Source organism: Bufo bufo, chromosome 3 (genome assembly GCF_905171765.1).
Source record: "Bufo bufo chromosome 3, aBufBuf1.1, whole genome shotgun sequence".
In the NCBI taxonomy this organism is placed as follows: Eukaryota; Metazoa; Chordata; class Amphibia; order Anura; family Bufonidae; genus Bufo; species Bufo bufo.
In genome coordinates this window covers 84,235,729-84,253,057 of record NC_053391.1, presented here as the reverse complement: position 1 = coordinate 84,253,057, position 17,329 = coordinate 84,235,729, and the positions used below count along the sequence as shown (strand labels likewise).

Below are 17,329 nucleotides of genomic sequence, written 5' to 3'. Positions count from 1 at the left end.
GACCCATAGAAATGAATGTGTCCGTGTGCAATTTGCAAAAAATGTAGATCGGACACAGACCAAAAAAATGGTTGTGTGCATGAGGCCTAATACAGTATATTAATTCTCTACTTGTTAAACTGAAACTTTAATGACTCTTAAAAAGTTTGTCTAACAAATCATATTTTTGCTAATTAATTTCCAGGAATAATGTCAGCATGGCGCAACCTGCTATGGAACAGATGTTCTGTGTTGACCTCAGTAAATACCTAGGTGGACACACATGCTCAGTCTTGTCTCTCCTTGCTCTACCGGGTGTGTGGAGGGATCACTGGTGTGGTGACCCGGCTGCTTCTGAAGCTGTGACGTCTTTTCTGCTTCTCAGAAGATGCTGAGAAAGTGAAATTACAGTTAAGGTAGCCAAATCTCAGTCTCCTATAAACTACTCTGACAAGCAGAGAACAGGTGGTAGCTTCAGTAGAAGCTAGCTCACCAAGCCAGGTCCTCAACAACGGAGTTGGACTGTCCCACCAGAGAATCCTCCAGTGGGCCCAAGCTCGGACACAATAAAGAACCCCTAATAAAACAGGGACCCTAAGGTCTAGCAGAAGAAAATTTAAACTGGAGCTGACCTTGAAATACAATCAGAGGTGGACGTACCATATATGAAGCTTGTACAATTGCATAGGAGCCCAGTATCACCTTATAAAGAAAACATCACAGCTTCCTAATATCTACTTCATTGCATTTAAAGTACAGTTTAACTATTGTCAGAGCTGTTACTGATGGAACGCTCCCTCTGTAATCACTTACATGCCACAGGCACTATTGCCCGTAGACTTTAAGGGGTTAAAAGTCCCAGATTTGTGATTCAGTTGGTCCAGGCTGTTAGAGCAAATGATGTGAGACCTGAGTCCCTGCTCTCTGCTGCATGGAGGGACCAGCCTAAGGCTCCTTAGTGATCGCCGTAAAAAGGCGTATTGGTGGTCACCAAGGGATTGATTGGCTTTTGTCATGAGTTTTGAACCGTGACGTTTTTATCACAGTAAAAGGTGGGGTGGGAATAAACTGGAGAACCTTAAGAAAAACACAAGGAAAACATAGAAACTCTGAGCACATGCTCAGGTTCCAAGATGCAAGTAGAAGACACACAGGCCCACATTTATCTAATGTGATTTCGCCTAGACCTTATTGTCAATATTCACTCTCCATGACCATATTGGTATATACTGTATGTTGACTAGTGTTAAGTGAAGCAAAGCATTCACAGCAGAATTCGGTCTGAAGTTTAGTAAAACTTAGATTTGAAAAATCCGAATTTCCTTGCACTTCGTGGTAACAAATCAGTTTTTCCGAAAATCGCGGCTGCACGTGCTACAAAGTGAAAGTAAGAAGCTCGGGAATGTGAGATCACCCATAATGCTGTACAGTCAGACAATCTGCAAATAGCCATCCCCTATGATGTCACAGTCCTATAAAACCCTCATGGTCTCTGCCATTGTCCTGTGAGATGAGCATAAGGAGAGACATGGCAAGCGTTAATGCGCTAGGGACAGAGTTGCTGAAAACAATAGAAGAATATTGGAGAGGGGAGGTGCAGGGAGAGTGCAGGGAGAGTGCAGGGGGACTCCAATGAGAGTGCAGGGAGACTTATTCTGCTTCGGTTTTATTTATTTATTCCTACATTTCCTTATTCCTACATCAGCCGTAAACTAAGATATGTAATTCAATACCAATATGAGTCCATTCACACATCTATAAGTGTTTTGCGGTCCACAAATTACAGATCCGCAAAATACGGATCCTGGCCTGTGTGCAGTCCACATTTTACGAAATGCACAGGGCCGGCCCTATGTAGAAATGCCTATTCTTGTCCACGATTGTGGACATACTCTATATTTTTTGCGGGGCCGCGGAACGGATGTGGGCCCAGAAATACAGACGTGTGAATGGACCTAAGATGGAAGCCTTTATTATTCCACTGCCAGCGTGCCAACCAATACCATCCAGGCTGCACCCCTTAGGGGGGCCAGGTCTTTAATTCTTACAAATCATCATTCAAAGTCCCCATGTCCTAGAAAAGTCAGCAAGATGCAGAGAAAGGAGGAGCTGGATGTTCCTGATGACATATTCTCATCGATATTAGATGAAGTGGAAGAGGAGGAAGAGCAGATGGCAGAAGAAGGGCTCCCACCCGTAGGGTAGGAGTGCGCTAAGGTTGGAGATGTGGGTATGCTACAGCTGATTAATATTCTGTGTTTACTATCAAATAACCTACAGGAGATTGCAGGCCAGAACAGCAATAATATGCATATTGTTCCCCCACCTGACCAGCCAAACCCCATACCAGCAACAGCCACTTTTTAAGGGTGCCGCCCAGCCATTAACAATGAAGAAGGACTATACAGTGCTGTCTTCATTATTAAATGAAAGGCCGCTGCGGGCTGATTGGTGGCACAGTTATTCACTGCAGCATGGCCGCAACCTGCCCGCAGCGCAACCTGCCCGCAGCACAGCTGCTCTGTGTGGCTGTACCTGAAGGCAGAGTGGCCTGGATATACCTGATTTAGAGCAATTTTTGTTGAATTTATTTTGAACAAATCAAATTTCTTGGCTAAGTTGCCGAATCAAATTTTTCAATACTGCGCTCATCTGTATTGTTAACCATACATACCACCAAAAATTGGAAACAATTTCAGCAGCTATGATAAAAAGTGATTGAAATCTTGACAGACTGGAATAATACAGTGAATAGCAATCTCTGGCAAACTGTTACTGTACACTGGGTGAAATTATTTTTGTTGTAGTGCACATATTTCACTGTTCTTTCCCAGAAGACAAGGGCTAAAACACTGCTATATATAAAGTGTACATTTATCAAAGCAAAGAATTTAAGTTGAAAATCCCTTTCTTCCCTTTCTGTGGGTGGGCAGCAGTGATTTTCAACTTAAATTCTTTGCTTTGATAAATAGCTCTTGTGAACTTCTTCCTCCCCTGCAGAGAACATATTACCTTGCATATAGTATAGTGGGGTACCTCCAATAGAGGAAGACCACGCAGCTGGTATGGGGCCCCTGTGGGAAGGGGGCCCACAGAAGAGGATAAGTCCCGCCCGCTAATTACACTTGTATGGCTACCTGTGAAAAGAGAATGCAAGAAGTGGAGAAGGACCTTCGGTGATGTCATCAACCATGTGACCAGATCAGGAAGCCAAGGAAAAGCAGTGCAGCAGAAGTCTGAAGGACCTTTGATGATGTCATCAACCATGTGACCAGTGAAGAGAACTGGTGAAAGACCTGTGGGGATGTGAGGGGGTGGAGCTTTTGTGTGGTGCCTGGAGGTGAGGTTAGTGGTGTCCTGGGATAACCCATATAACATCCTATAAAAGCTGGGAGTTGTAGTTCTGTCCTATTATATCCCTCTCCAGGTAATTTAAACATATGCCCTAGTACAGTCTGATAATGCTGGGAGTTGTAGTTCTCTTCTCTTATACCCCCTCTCTGTAATGTATACTGATGCCCCATAATAAGTCTGGACATACTGGGGGTTATAGTTATTTCCTTTTAAAGCCCTCACCTAGTACAACTGGATGATGCCCTATAATAATATGGACATGCTGGGAGTTGTAGTTCTCTCTTCTCAGGCTGGGTTCACATCACCGTTTAGTTTTCCGTTTTGCATGCAGGACTTTTTTCCATCTAAAATAACGAATCTCAGACAAAAATGGCTCAAACGGATGCCAAATGTGCAGAACTGATGCTTGAAATACAGGATGTGTTTTTTTTTTATTTATTTATCTCTTCTTCTGACGGAATCAGAAGTATGGAAAACTAAACAGTGATGTGAACCCGGCCTTATACTCTCTGTAATATCCACTTGTATCCAATAATGCTTGGAGTTGTAATTCTCTCCACTTTTACATCTCCCTGTGTTACCCCCTAATTTCCAGTAATAACAATCTGGTGATCTCTTGTCACTATTTTAATGTTATGCACCAGCTGACATGTGTATTAGGATATTCTGCAGCAGCTGAGATGTGTACTATGAGGTTCTGCAGCAGCTGAGGTGTGTGTTATGATGTTCTACAGCAGCTGAGCTGTGTATTAGGAGGTTCTGCAAGCGCTGATGTGTATTAGGAGGTTCTACAGCAGCTGAGGTGTGTATTGGGAGGTTCTGCAGCAGTTGAGGTGTGTATTGGGAGGTTCTGCAGCAGCTGAGGTATGTATTATGTTGTTCTGCAGCAGATGAGGTGTGTATTAGGAGGTTCTGCAGCGGCTGAGGTGTGTATTAGGAGGTTCTGCAGCAGTCAGAGAAACATCAGTTTTGACTGGATTAAATCCTTTAGATTTCTGTGTCTGCACTGGGTAAAATGCCCCTGTCCTGTTCCCCTGCCAGCATGTGTCGCACTGTGACCTGACTGACCAGTCCGGACCTGACCTGATCCAGCAGTGTCACCAGTCCACTCCACACTCCAGACCAGTGCTGTGAAGATCGGCCCCAGCCCCTGACCGCGCTCTGCCAGCAGCACAAACAGTAAGTCAGCATTGGGGAGGAGGTGAAGCAGGAGCATGCACAGTCCATAGGGGAAGGATGTGGCACACTGTATAGAAAGTAGGTAGCAGCAGCGGGCACAGTCCATGGGGGAAGGATGGCACACTATATAAAGTAGCAGCAGCGGGCACAATTCATTGGGTAAGGCTAGATAATCACATGCGATCACATTTTGGTATTCTGTTCCAGCCACCAGCAGAATACTAGAATTGCCAGATCCAGCATATGCCAAACACTGCTGGCACCTGCCGGATCCCATTCACGATAATGGGGTCATTCAAGATTGTTTTGCCCTTTGTTTTTGCCAGAATCTGCAATGGAGGCTTCTGCTGGAACCTCTGCAGTAGATGTGCACGTACCCTAAGGGGTGAGATGGGTCACTGACAAGGGGGCCCAATTCAGATTCTTGCCATGGGGCCCAGTGATTTCTATGTATGCCCCTGGCCCCTTAGATACATATGGTAACGCCTCCACAATTTTCTTCTCCACTGTCTAGAGAGCTGTATATTTATATGGTTTTAGAAGTAGTGATGAATGAATGAATGGTGTCTGGAAGTCTTCACCTGCTTGTGGGCTCATGCACACGACCATATGTATTTTGCGGTCTGCAAAACAAGGATCCGCAAAAAAAAAAATGGATGACATCCATGTGACATCTGTGTTGCATCCCTTTTTTTGCAGATCCATTGGAACAATGCCTGTCCTTATCCGCAAAACGGACAAGAAACGGACTTGCGGACATACGGAAACGCAATGCACATATTTCCTTCCCTTTTTTTGCGGACCCATTGAAGTGAATAGTTCCGCATACGGGCTGCAAAAAAAACGCAACGGACACGGAAAGCAAATACGGTTGTGTGCATGAGCCCTTACTGTGAGATTACTGCACCAGTGCGGAGGAGAAAGAAAGGGAGCATGGAAGTTACTGAGTATATACTCCCCCAACTGAATGCTGGAGAAGGTGGATCAGAAGGATAAACAGCAGGGGGCGCTACCAGAGAGGAATATGTAATATGCACAAAAACCTAACAATATTTTATCGCACGTACAGTTGCAAGAAAAAGTATGTGAACCCTTTGGAATGATATGGATTTCTGCACAAATTGGTCATAAAATGTGATCTGATCTTCATCTAAGTAACAACAATAGACAATCACAGTCTGCTTAAACTAATAACACACAAATAATTATATGTTACCATGTTTTTATTGAGCACACCATGTAAACATTCACAGTGCAGGTAGAAAAAGTATGTGAACCCCTAGACTAATGACATCTCCAAGAGCTAATTGGAATGAGGTGTCAGCCAACTGGAGTCCAATCAATGAGATGAGATTGGAGGTGTTGGTTACAGCTGCCCTGCCCTATAAAAAACACACACCAGTTCTGGGTTTGCTTTTCACAAGATGCATTGCCTGATGTGAATGATGCCTTGCACAAAAGAGCTCTCAGAAGACCTACGATTAAGAATTGTTGACTTGCATAAAGCTGGTAAGGGTTATAAAAGTATCTCCAAAAGCCTTGCTGTTCATCAGTCCACGGTAAGACAAATTGTCTATAAATGGAGAAAGTTCAGCACTGCTGCTACTCTCCCTAGGAGTGGCCATCCTGTAAAGATGACTGCAAGAGCACAACACAGACTGCTCAATGAGGTGAAGAAGAATCCTAGAGTGTGAGCTAAAGACTTACAAAAGTCTCTGGCATATGCTAACATCCCTGTTAGCGAATCTACGATACGTAAAACACTAAACAAGAATGGATTTCATGGGAGGATACCACAGAGGAAGCCACTGCTGTCCAAAAAAAACATTGCTGCACGTTTACAGTTTGCACAAGAGCACCTGGATGTTCCACAGCAGTACTGGCAAAATATTCTGTAGACAGATGAAACCAAAGTTCAGTTGTTTGGAAGAAACACACAACACTATGTATGGAGAAAAAGAGGCACAGCACTCCAACATCAAAACCTCATCCCAACTGTGAAGTATGGTGGTGGGGGCATCATGGTTTGGGGCTGCTTTGCTGCGTCAGGGCCTGGACGGATTGCTATCATCGAAGGAAAAATGAATTCCCAAGTTTATCAAGACATTTTGCAGGAGAACTTAAGGTCATCTGTCCATCAGCTGAAGCTCAACAGGAGATGGGTGTTGCAACAGGACAACGACCCAAAGCATAGAAGTAAATCAACAACAGAATGGCCTAAACAGAAGAAAATACGCCTTCTGGAGTGGCCCAGTCAGAGTCCTGACCTCAACCCGATTGAGATGCTGTGGCATGACCTCAAGAAATCCCAGACATCCCAAGAATATTGCTGAACTGAAACAGTTCTGTAAAGAGGCATGGTCAAGAATTACTCCTGACCGTTGAGCACATCTGATCTGCAACTACAGGAAACGTTTGGTTGAAGTTATTGCTGCCAAAGGAGGTTCAACCAGTTATTAAATCCAAGGGTTCACATACTTTTTCCACCTGCACTGTCAATGTTTACATGGTGTGTTCAATAAAAACATGGTAACATTTAATTATTTGTGTGTTATTAGTTTAAGCAAACTGTGATTATCTATCGTTGTGACTTAGATGAAGATCAGATCACATTTTATGACCAATTTGTGCAGAAATCCATATCATTCCAAAGGATTCACATACTTTTTCTTGCAACTGTGTATTGCTATAAAACTTCATATGATATGCCCTATTCATTACATAGTAAAAAAAAATGTGGGATAGCCCTTGAACACATCACAGAACACCTTACCCTTAGGGGTCATGCACAAGAACGTATTTTCATTCTGTGTCCGTTCCATTTTTTTTTGCGGACTGTATGCGGAACCATTCACTTTAATGAGTCCGCAAAAAAAACTGAAGTTACTCCGTGTGTATTCCGTCTCCGTATGTCCATATTTCTGTTCCGCAAAAAAATAGAACATGTCCTATTATTATCCACATTACGGACAAGGATAGTACTGTTCTATTAGGGGCCAGCTGTTCCGTTCCGCAAAATACAGAATGCACACGGACGTCATCTATATTTTTTGCGGATCCGTTTTTTGCGGACCGCAAAATACATACGGTCATGCAGGGGCGTTGCTAGGGTGTCAAAAGATCCTGTGCCCAAGCCCCAATGAATATTGCCCAATTCTCGAAGTCAACCAATCGCCCCTCCCCACCAACCCCTCCACCTGCAAACACTAGCATTGAATACATTTTACTGTACTTGCTATACAGCAGCATGTACCTCTCACATCCAGGGCCTCCAGGTGATGTCTCCTATCATGTAGATCTTCTCTGTCATCATCTTCTCCATTCGGTCCGGACAACTTCTCTCAGCTGCGCCTCGTCTCTGCAGAGTGTGACACACGGACATCATAGCTTCCTAGTAGAAATAAGAGCCCCTAATAGAAATAAGGCCCCCGATTGTTATCCCAGTGGTAATAAATCTCTCTACAGACCCCTCAGTAGTAATAATGCCCCCCATAATGCTCTTAATAAAAATAATGTGGATCTATAAGTCCCTTCTATAGAGCCCCCAGTAGTAATAAGAATGCTTAATGTCCCCTGGATTTAAATTGTCCCCACAGTGCCCCCAGTATTTATAATACCCCCTATTGTTATAATGCTCACCCTGAAGTGCCCCGGTATTTATATCGCCCCCTACTGTTATAATGCCCACACAGTACCCCCAGTATTTATATTGCCCCCTACTGTTATAATGCTCACCTTGAAGCGCCCCAGTATTTATAATGCCCCCTGCAGTGCCCCCTGTAGTTATATTCCTCCATTTACTGTCCTCAGAAATTATAATTCCTCAGCCCCTCTACCATACAGTCCCATGTAAATAATATTATTTCCCTCCTCCATCATAGAGTCCCATGTAAATACCATCACACCATCTCTGCAGCCCCCTCTAATATACTGTCCCATGTAAATAACATCCCTCTCTATCTACAGCCCCCTCCAAAATACAGTCCCACGTATATAACATCACCCCCCTCCGCAGCCACCTTCAACATACAGTCCCATGTAAATAACATCACCCCTCAATATTCAGTCCCATGTAAATAACATCACTCCACCCCACTGTCCCACGTAAATAACCTCAGCCCTAACATACAGTCCCAGTTAAATAACTAAAACTGCCAACATTGCTCTGCCTTTCACACTGAGTAATCTACTCCTCACTTACCTCTCCTCATGTAGCAGACCGCACCACAGCTTCTTCCCAGGACTTCTCTTCACTGCTGAGCCGTCCTCTCCTGCAATGGTCACATGATGGTGACATCATTGCAGCTCCTTTTCAGCTTCTGCATTTAGAACTGATCACATGGACTGTGATGTCATCACAGGTCCTTCAGCTCTTGCAATGCATTAGATTCAATTGTATTGCCGTCCTGAGGATGGCAATACAGCTGGATCTATCTGGCAGGCGGTACATTCGGGGCCTGGGACAAAACATCAGGGGCCATTGACTTGACTGGGGCCTTGGACCATTATTTGCAGACAATAATAGGACATGCACTCCTTTTCTGCGGAACGGAAATACGGAAACGGAATGCACACGGAGTACCTTCCGTTGGTTTTGTGGACCCATTAAAGTGAATGGTCCCGCATACGGTCCGCCAAAAAAATGGAATGGAAGCGGAAAGAAAATACGTTCGTGTGCATGAGCGCTTAGAAAGATTAATCCCTAACAATCCACACTTTATACATGTACCTCTGATCAATGATTTTTCCAGTCAGTGAACGGCGACGACTGGCACCTCCCTTGCTCTCATTCTCTTTGCCCCTAACTTGCCACCAGTAAACAGAATAAGAGAAAAGAAAAAAACAATCTTTCCACTTTTATTAATTTCTGATTTTTAAAAAACGGAAAGGCCAGGTTTATATAATTTTTCTCACGGAGATTAAACATTCACTTTGGCAGATGTCTGACTCTTGTTTAATTGCCTCCTTCAGGTATTATGCATTTTAAGGTATATCTAAAAAAATAAAAAATGTTTAGAAAGTATTAAAAGAAATGCATCACAGCTTCAATTACTTCTCAGCGGGTGTCCAGGGATTTATTTATGAACTCACACAAATCCGCTCCTAGATGCCGGTGTATCTGAATTATAATTGTGGTGATGTTAAAGGAAACATTCCCTATTGCACAATCCAGGGGAAAGCAATTCCAGATGACCCGTCTGTGTTAACATCGAGGCTGAGCTTCCAGTACAACCTGCATGTCATTCTGCCCCAGGCAGTGACAACAGTGATCATCTGCTTCATTCACAGATTATGCTCAGGGTCTAGTTCCGAGCTCCATCACCGTATAGAGTGTACAGATGTAGCAAAGCTTAACTTGACACTTTACATGTTAAAGTTTTAAAGTTTTCACATCAGTAGGCTGAGATTTTGGTTCCATTAGGCCCCTTTCACACGAGCGAGTATTCCGCGCGGATGCGATGCGTGAGTTGAACGCATTGCACCCGCACTGAATACTGACCCATTCATTTCTATGGGGCTGTGCACACGAGCGGTGATTTTCACGCATCACTTTTGCGTTGCGTGAAAATCGCAGCATGCTCCTCTTTGTGCGTTTTTCACTTAACGCAGGCCCCATAGAAATGAATGGGGTTGCGTGAAAATCGCAAGCATCCGCAAGCAAGTGCGGATGCGGTGCGATTTTCACGCACGGTTGCTAGGAGACGATCGGGATGGAGACCCGAACCTTATTATTTTCCCTTATAACATGGTTATAAGGGAAAATAATAGCATTCTGAATACAGAATGCATAGTAAAACAGGGCTGGAGGGGTTAAAAAAATAAAAAGTCATTTAACTCACCTTTATCCACTTGCTCGCGTAGCCGGCATCTCCGTCTGACTCTTTTACTGTATAGGACCTGTGGAGAGCATTAACTATAGTTTAAGGACCTGGGATGACGTCACTCCGGTCATCACATGGTACGTCACATGATCTTTTACCATGGTGATTCACCATGGTAAAAGATCATGTGACGTACCATGTGATGACCAGAGTGACGTCATCCCAGGTCCTTAAACTATAGTTAATGCTCTCCACAGGTCCTATACAGTAAAAGAGTCAGACGGAGATGCCGGGCATCGCGAGCAAGTGGATTAAGGTGAGTTAAATGATTTTTTATTTTTTTTTAACCCCTCCAGCCCTGTTTTACTATGCATTCTGTATTCAGAATGCTATTATTTTCCCTTATAACCATGTTATAAGGGAAAATAATACTATTTACAGAACACCGATCCCAAGCCTGAACTTCTGTGAAGAAGTTCGGGTTTGGGTACCAAACACGCGCGATTTTTCTCACGCGAGTGCAAAACGCATTACAATGTTTTGCACTCGCGCGGAAAAATCGCGGGTGTTCCCGCAACGCACCCGCACATTTTCCCGCAACGCCCGTGTGAAAGGGGCCTTAAGCTGCTGGGCTCTCCAGGCAGATCAGTCCATCCCTGAACTGAATGCTAGCCCATTAAAGGGGTTCTCAAAGATATCTTATAATTTGTCAAGTTGCAGAGGGCTTTGTAAAATAAAAATAAAAATACAAACACAACAAAAAAAAACCTTCCTCGCTTTTCAAATTTCTCAGCAGTCCCTTTCCACCACTCCAGTCCAGACTGCTGAGATCCCCAGTGGGCATGCGCAGACCGAAAAAAAGGTGAAAAAAATAAATGCCGGATCCGTTTTGTCGGATGACACCGGAAAGACGGATCCGGAATTTCAATGCATTTTTTTGACTGATCAGGCATTTTTAAGACTGATCAGGATCCTGATCAGTCTTACAAATGCCATCAGTTGGCATACATTTTGCAGGATCCGACAGGCAGTTCTGGTGACGGGATAACTCTGCCACAAGTGTGAAAGTAGCCTTAGCAGTCTTGTTCATTCACTATTCCCATGATAGCTGCAACCAATCACTGCCTCAGCCGTCACATATCTATCTATCTATCTCCTATCTATCTATCTATCTATCTATCTATCTATCTATCTATCTATCTATCTATCTATCTATCTATCTATCTATCTCATATCTATCTATATATCTAATATCTATCTCATATCTATCTATATATCTAATATCTATCTCATATCTATTTGGCCTCATGCACACGACCGTTGTGTGGATCCGTGGCCGTTGTGCCGTTTTCCGTTTTTTTCGCGGACCCATTGACTTTCAATGGGTCCGTGGAAAAATCGTAAAATGCAGCCGCATCCGTGATCCATGTTTCCTGTCCGTCAAAAAAATATGACCTGTCCTATTTTTTTGACGGACAACGGTTCACGGACCCATTCAAGTCAAGATTGTCATCCGCATCCGTGATCCGTGGCCGTAGGTTACTTTCATACAGACGGATCCGAAGATCCGTCTGCATAAAAGCTTTTTCAGAGATGAGTTTTCACTTCGTGAAAACTCATATCCGACAGTATATTCTAACACAGAGGCGTTCCCATAGTGATGGGGACGCTTCTAGTTAGAATACACTACGAACTGTGTACATGACTGCCCCCTGCTGCCTGGCAGCACCCGATCTCTCACAGGGGGCTGTGATCCGCACAATTAACCCCTCAGGTGCTGCACCTGAGGAGTTAATTGTGCATATCATAGCCCCCTATAAGAGATCAGGGGCTGCCAGGCAGCAGGGGCAGACCCCCCTCCCTCCCCAGTTTGAATATCATTGGTGGCCAGTGTGCGGCCTCCCCCGGCCACCCCCCTCCCTCTATTGTAATATCATTGGTGGCCAGTGTGCGGCCTCCCCCGGCCACCCGCCCTCCCTCTATTGTAATATCATTGGTGGCCAGTGTGCGGCCCCCCCGGCCCCCCCTCTATTGTATTAATATCATTGGTGGCCAGTGTGCGGCCTCCCCTCCCCCCGATCATTGGTGGCAGCGGAGAGTTCCGATCGGAGTCCCAGTTTAATCGTTCTGGGGCTCCGATCGGTAACCATGGCAACTAGGACGCTACTGCAGGCCTGGTTGCCATGGTTACTTAGCAATATTACAATATTAGAAGCAACATACTTACCTGCTGCGCTGTCTGTGACCGGCCGGGAGCTCCTCCTACTGGTAAGTGACAGATCATTAAGCAATGCGCTGCACAGAGCTGTCACTTACCAGTAGGAAGAGCTCCCGGCCGGTCACAGACAGCGCAGCAGGTAAGTATGATGCTTCTAATATTGTAATATTGCTAAGTAACCATGGCAACCAGGCCTGCAGTAGCGTCCTGGTTGCCATGGTTACCGATCGGAGCCCCAGCTATTAAACTTGGACTCCAATCGGAACTCTCCGCTGCCACCAATGATCGGGCGGGGGGGAGGGAGGGGAGGCCGCACACTGCCCACCAATGATATTACAATAGAGGGAGGGGGGGCGACGGAGGCCGCACACTGGCCACCAATGATATTACAATAGAGGGGGGGGGGCGCACACTGGCCACCAATGATATTACAATAGAGGGGGGGCCTCACACTGGCCACAAATGATATTCAAACTGGGGAGGGAGGGGGGTCTGCCCCCTGCTGCCTGGCAGCCCCTGTTTTTTTACAGGGGGCTATGATACGCACAATTAACCCCTTCAGGTGCGGCACCTGAAGGGTTAATTGTGCTGATCACAGCCCCCTGTAAAAGATCGGGTGCTGCCAGGCAGCAGGGGGCAGTCATGTACACAGTTCGTAGTATATTCTAACTAGAAGCGTCCCCATCACTATGGGAACGCCTCTGTGTTAGAATATACTGTTGGATCTGAGTTTCACGATGTAACTCAAATCCGATGGTATATTCTAACATAGAGGCGCTCCCATGGTGATGGGGACGCTTCAAGTTAAAATATACCATCGGATTGGAGAAAACTCCAATCCTATGGTATATTAACTCCTGACTTTACATTGAAAGTCAATGGGGGACGGATCCGTTTGAAATTGCACCATATTGTGTCAATGTCAAACGGATCCGTCCCCATTGACTTGCATTGTAATTCAGGACGGATCCGTTTGGCTCCGCACGGCCAGGCGGACACCAAAACGACTTTTTTTTCATGTCCGTGGATCCTCCAAAAATCAAGGAAGACCCACGGACGAAAAAACGGTCACGGATCACGGACCAACGGACCGTGAAAAAATACGGTCGTGTGCATGAGGCCTATCTATCTCATATCTATCTATCTAATATCTATCTATCTCATAACTATCTATCTATCTAATACAGGGCCGGCGCCACCCATAAGCAGAGTAGGCAACCGCGTAGAGCGCCCCCTACTTGTCATCCATCTGACATCATCTCATCTCCTTCTGTTCCTGTACTTGCCGGCCGATGCGCTCCGATGAGTTCACTTCGGGCAGAGAGTGGCACGCAGCTGAGACACAGCTACGAGACCATGGTGTATTTAAATCTCATTTAGGCTTTCTTTCGGAAAAGTTTCTCCTGGGATTCGAACTCACGACCTTTACACATCAGTTGCTTAAAAAAATATATATAAGACTTCTACTGTAGGTAACTTTGATACACATGTCAGCTGCCCCAACACACCCAGCTCTGCTACATCCATACACAGTGTACTGGGGCAGCTGTCATGTGTATGGATGTACACTAAGTATCAAAGTTACCTACAGTAGAAGTCTTATATATTTTTTTGTTTTTAAACAACTGCTAATACAGCTTTCATGGCTGTGAGGGTAAATGCGTTGCCTCTGATGTGTAAAGGTCGTGAGTTTGAATCCCAGGAGAAACTTTTCTGAAAGTGTTATTTTTTTTTTTAAATACCGGACTGCTACTTAAAGAGGACCTTTCACCAGAATAAAGTATCTAAACTGACTATACAGACGTGTAGAGCGGCGCCCAGGGATCCCCCTGCACTTACTGTTATCCCCGGGCGCCACTCCGTTCTCCGGTTATAGCCTCCGGTATGTTCATAGTTAGGCTCCACCCAGGGGAACCTGCCGCGGTCTCCTTCTCCTATGCTGTAGCGCTGGCCAATCGCAGCGCTCAGCTCATAGCCTGGCTATGAGCTGAGCGCTGCGATTGGCCAGCGCTACAGCATAGGAGAAAGAGACGCCGGAAGGTTCCCCTGGGTGGAGCCTAACTATGAACATACCGGAGGCTATAACCGGAGAACGGAGCGGCGCCCGGGGATAACAGTAAGTGCAGGGGGATCCCTGGGCGCCGCTCTACACGTCTGTATAGTCAGTTTAGATACTTTATTCTGGTGAAAGGTCCTCTTTAACTTTTTTTTTTAAGTAACTGGCTATACTGCTTTCATAGCTGTGTGGTTAAATGCCTTGCTTCTGATGTGAAAGGTTGTGAGTACGAGTCCCAGGAGAAACTTTTCTGAAAGTGTTTTTTTTTTTTTTAAATACCGGACTGTTACTTTACTGCCACGGGGGAGGGGGGGGGGGGCTATTGGCGCCATGATACTGGCACATGGAGGGGGAAGGAGAGAGGCACTTGATACTGGCACATTAGGGGGCAGGGGGAGAGGATGGCACTATGATATTAGCACATGGGGGGGCAATAAATGGACATGAATCATGAGGGGCAGAAATGTGAAATGATGGGGGGGGGGGCAAAATGTACATTTGCTTCTGTTGACAAAAATTCTTGCACCGGCCCTGACTTCGGGCACGCAATCCCGCGAGACCAGTGACCTCCAGAGGTGGGTCTCGCGGGATCACGTGCCAATAACACATGATCTTGGCAAGAGCCAAGGCAATGTGGACCTGGAGCACAGCGAGGAGCAGAACCTGGTGAGCACCCCTAGCAACCACACTCTGACACCCTGCACTAGGGTGTCAGAGGCTGCAGGACAGTGACTGGCAGCAGGGTGGCACACACTTGTGTACAGGGGTCAGGGCACACCTGCTGCTTGACTATGGGCCATAGATTCTGACTGGCACAGGGTCCCCAGCAGTGGCACATGGAGCCTAATAGGTGGCACAGACTGTCTAAAGGGCTATGAATGGTACAGGGTGCAGGACAGTGCCAGACTGGCAGAGGGCACAAGGCAGCATACTGTTTTATGTTGCCCTGGTGGCACAGGATTTCAGACAGTGGCTGAATGGCGCCTGGCAGTGAATAGGTGGCACTGCTTGTGTTTGGTGTGCCAACCAGCTGAACAGCGCAGAGTGATTGGCATCACTGGGATGGTACTAGGTGGCAGACAATGGCTGGATATTATATATACATAACCATAGTCAGACTGGCACAGGGTACATGACCATAGACTGGCACAGGGTACATGACCATAGACTGGCACAGGGTACACGACCATAGTTAAATGTTGCATGCAATAGGTGGCTGAAAAAGGGGCGGAAAAATGGGTGTGGTCAATAGGCGGAGTCAAGGGGGCGGCAAAATTAGCTTTTGCCTAGGGTGGCAAAAATCCTTGCACCAGCCCTGATCTAATATTTATCTACCTATCTATCTACTACTGTATCTATCAACGTATTATCTATCTATTATCTATCTATCTCATATCTATCTATCCATCTATCTCATATCTACCTATCTCATATATATTTATCTATCTATCTATCTATCTATCTATCTCATATCTATCTATCTCATATCTACCTATCTAATATCTACCTATCTCATATCTATCTATCTATCTATCTATCTATCTCATATCTATCTATCTATCTATCTATCTATCTATCTATCTATCTATCTATCTATCTATCTATCTATCGTTTTATCCATCCCCTGACTAGTTAATTTTATAATACATTTACAAAGTTGTGACTGTCCTTTTGTCTTTATGGTGTATTGTTAGACTGGAAGGTCACTAATCAATAAGTTGGATTTCCAGATACAAATGATTTCACACAATGACTTCTTTGTACAGATTTTTCACTTTGCCATTAAAGAGACTTTCAGGTTCAAAAATGTCTAATTTCCATGATTTAAAGGGGTTGGCCACCTGTTTTCTTTTTTGGCACCTACCCGCTGGGTAGACCTTTAAAGGGAAGCATACTTACCTGTTCCCCTGGGTCTTGACTCCTTTACTCCCTGGCCATGCATCGCTTGGGTCCCCCACTGTCAACATCTGCTTTGACACCACTGCAGCCGAATCGGTTGCATCATGTGAACAATGGACATGAACCAAAGAGGTCAAGGCGTGGGCTGCAGCAGCATCAAAGTGGAGGTTGATAGCAGGTGACCCATTGGTGACCCATGTGAGGCAGCTGAGGCCAGGGAGAAAAGGAGCCGGGCCCCAGTGGCGTGGAGCAGGTAAGCATGCTTCCCTTTACAGGTCTGCTCAGGAGGGGGGTTTGCAGAAAAAAACCTACAGGTGGGCAACCCCTTTAAAAAATACCAGATTTTTTTTACGTTTTTCAAGATTTACATTATTATCCATGGCCTGCTAATGTTTGAAAATGAGTGAGATTCTTCCCATTACTTCTCATTTTAAGAAGACCTCATCCCCTTGCAGAAGTTGCCTGACCGAGGCGCCACAACAGCGAGACACAAGGAGAACGTGACTTCTGCATAAAGTACACAGCAAAGTATTGGAGATATATATATAGACAGATCTAAATCTTTTATACATTAGCTGTTATATGTTTATTGTATTTATACATTAGGTTGTAGACATTTTGTTAGAAAAACTAGCAGTAATGCATGAAACTATAACAGAATCTCTGAATACTTAAATCACCCACTGACTTGGCAGCGAAGCTCAGAAATTGTACAAATTAACTGAATTTATATGAAGGTAGTGAATCCCCATTTGCATGATAAGCCGCATTAACCAATGCATTAAGCATCTGTGCATATAAAAGCTTCTCATTAACGCAATA

The 17,329-nt window shown here is 45.0% G+C and overlaps 1 protein-coding gene across 1 annotated transcript in view; it reads right to left on the bottom strand.

Moving 5' to 3' along the window:
- Window positions 1-17,329, bottom strand: part of EPHA6 (EPH receptor A6) — a 1,083,458-nt gene that overhangs the window by 629,895 nt on the left and 436,234 nt on the right. The window lies entirely within an intron of this gene.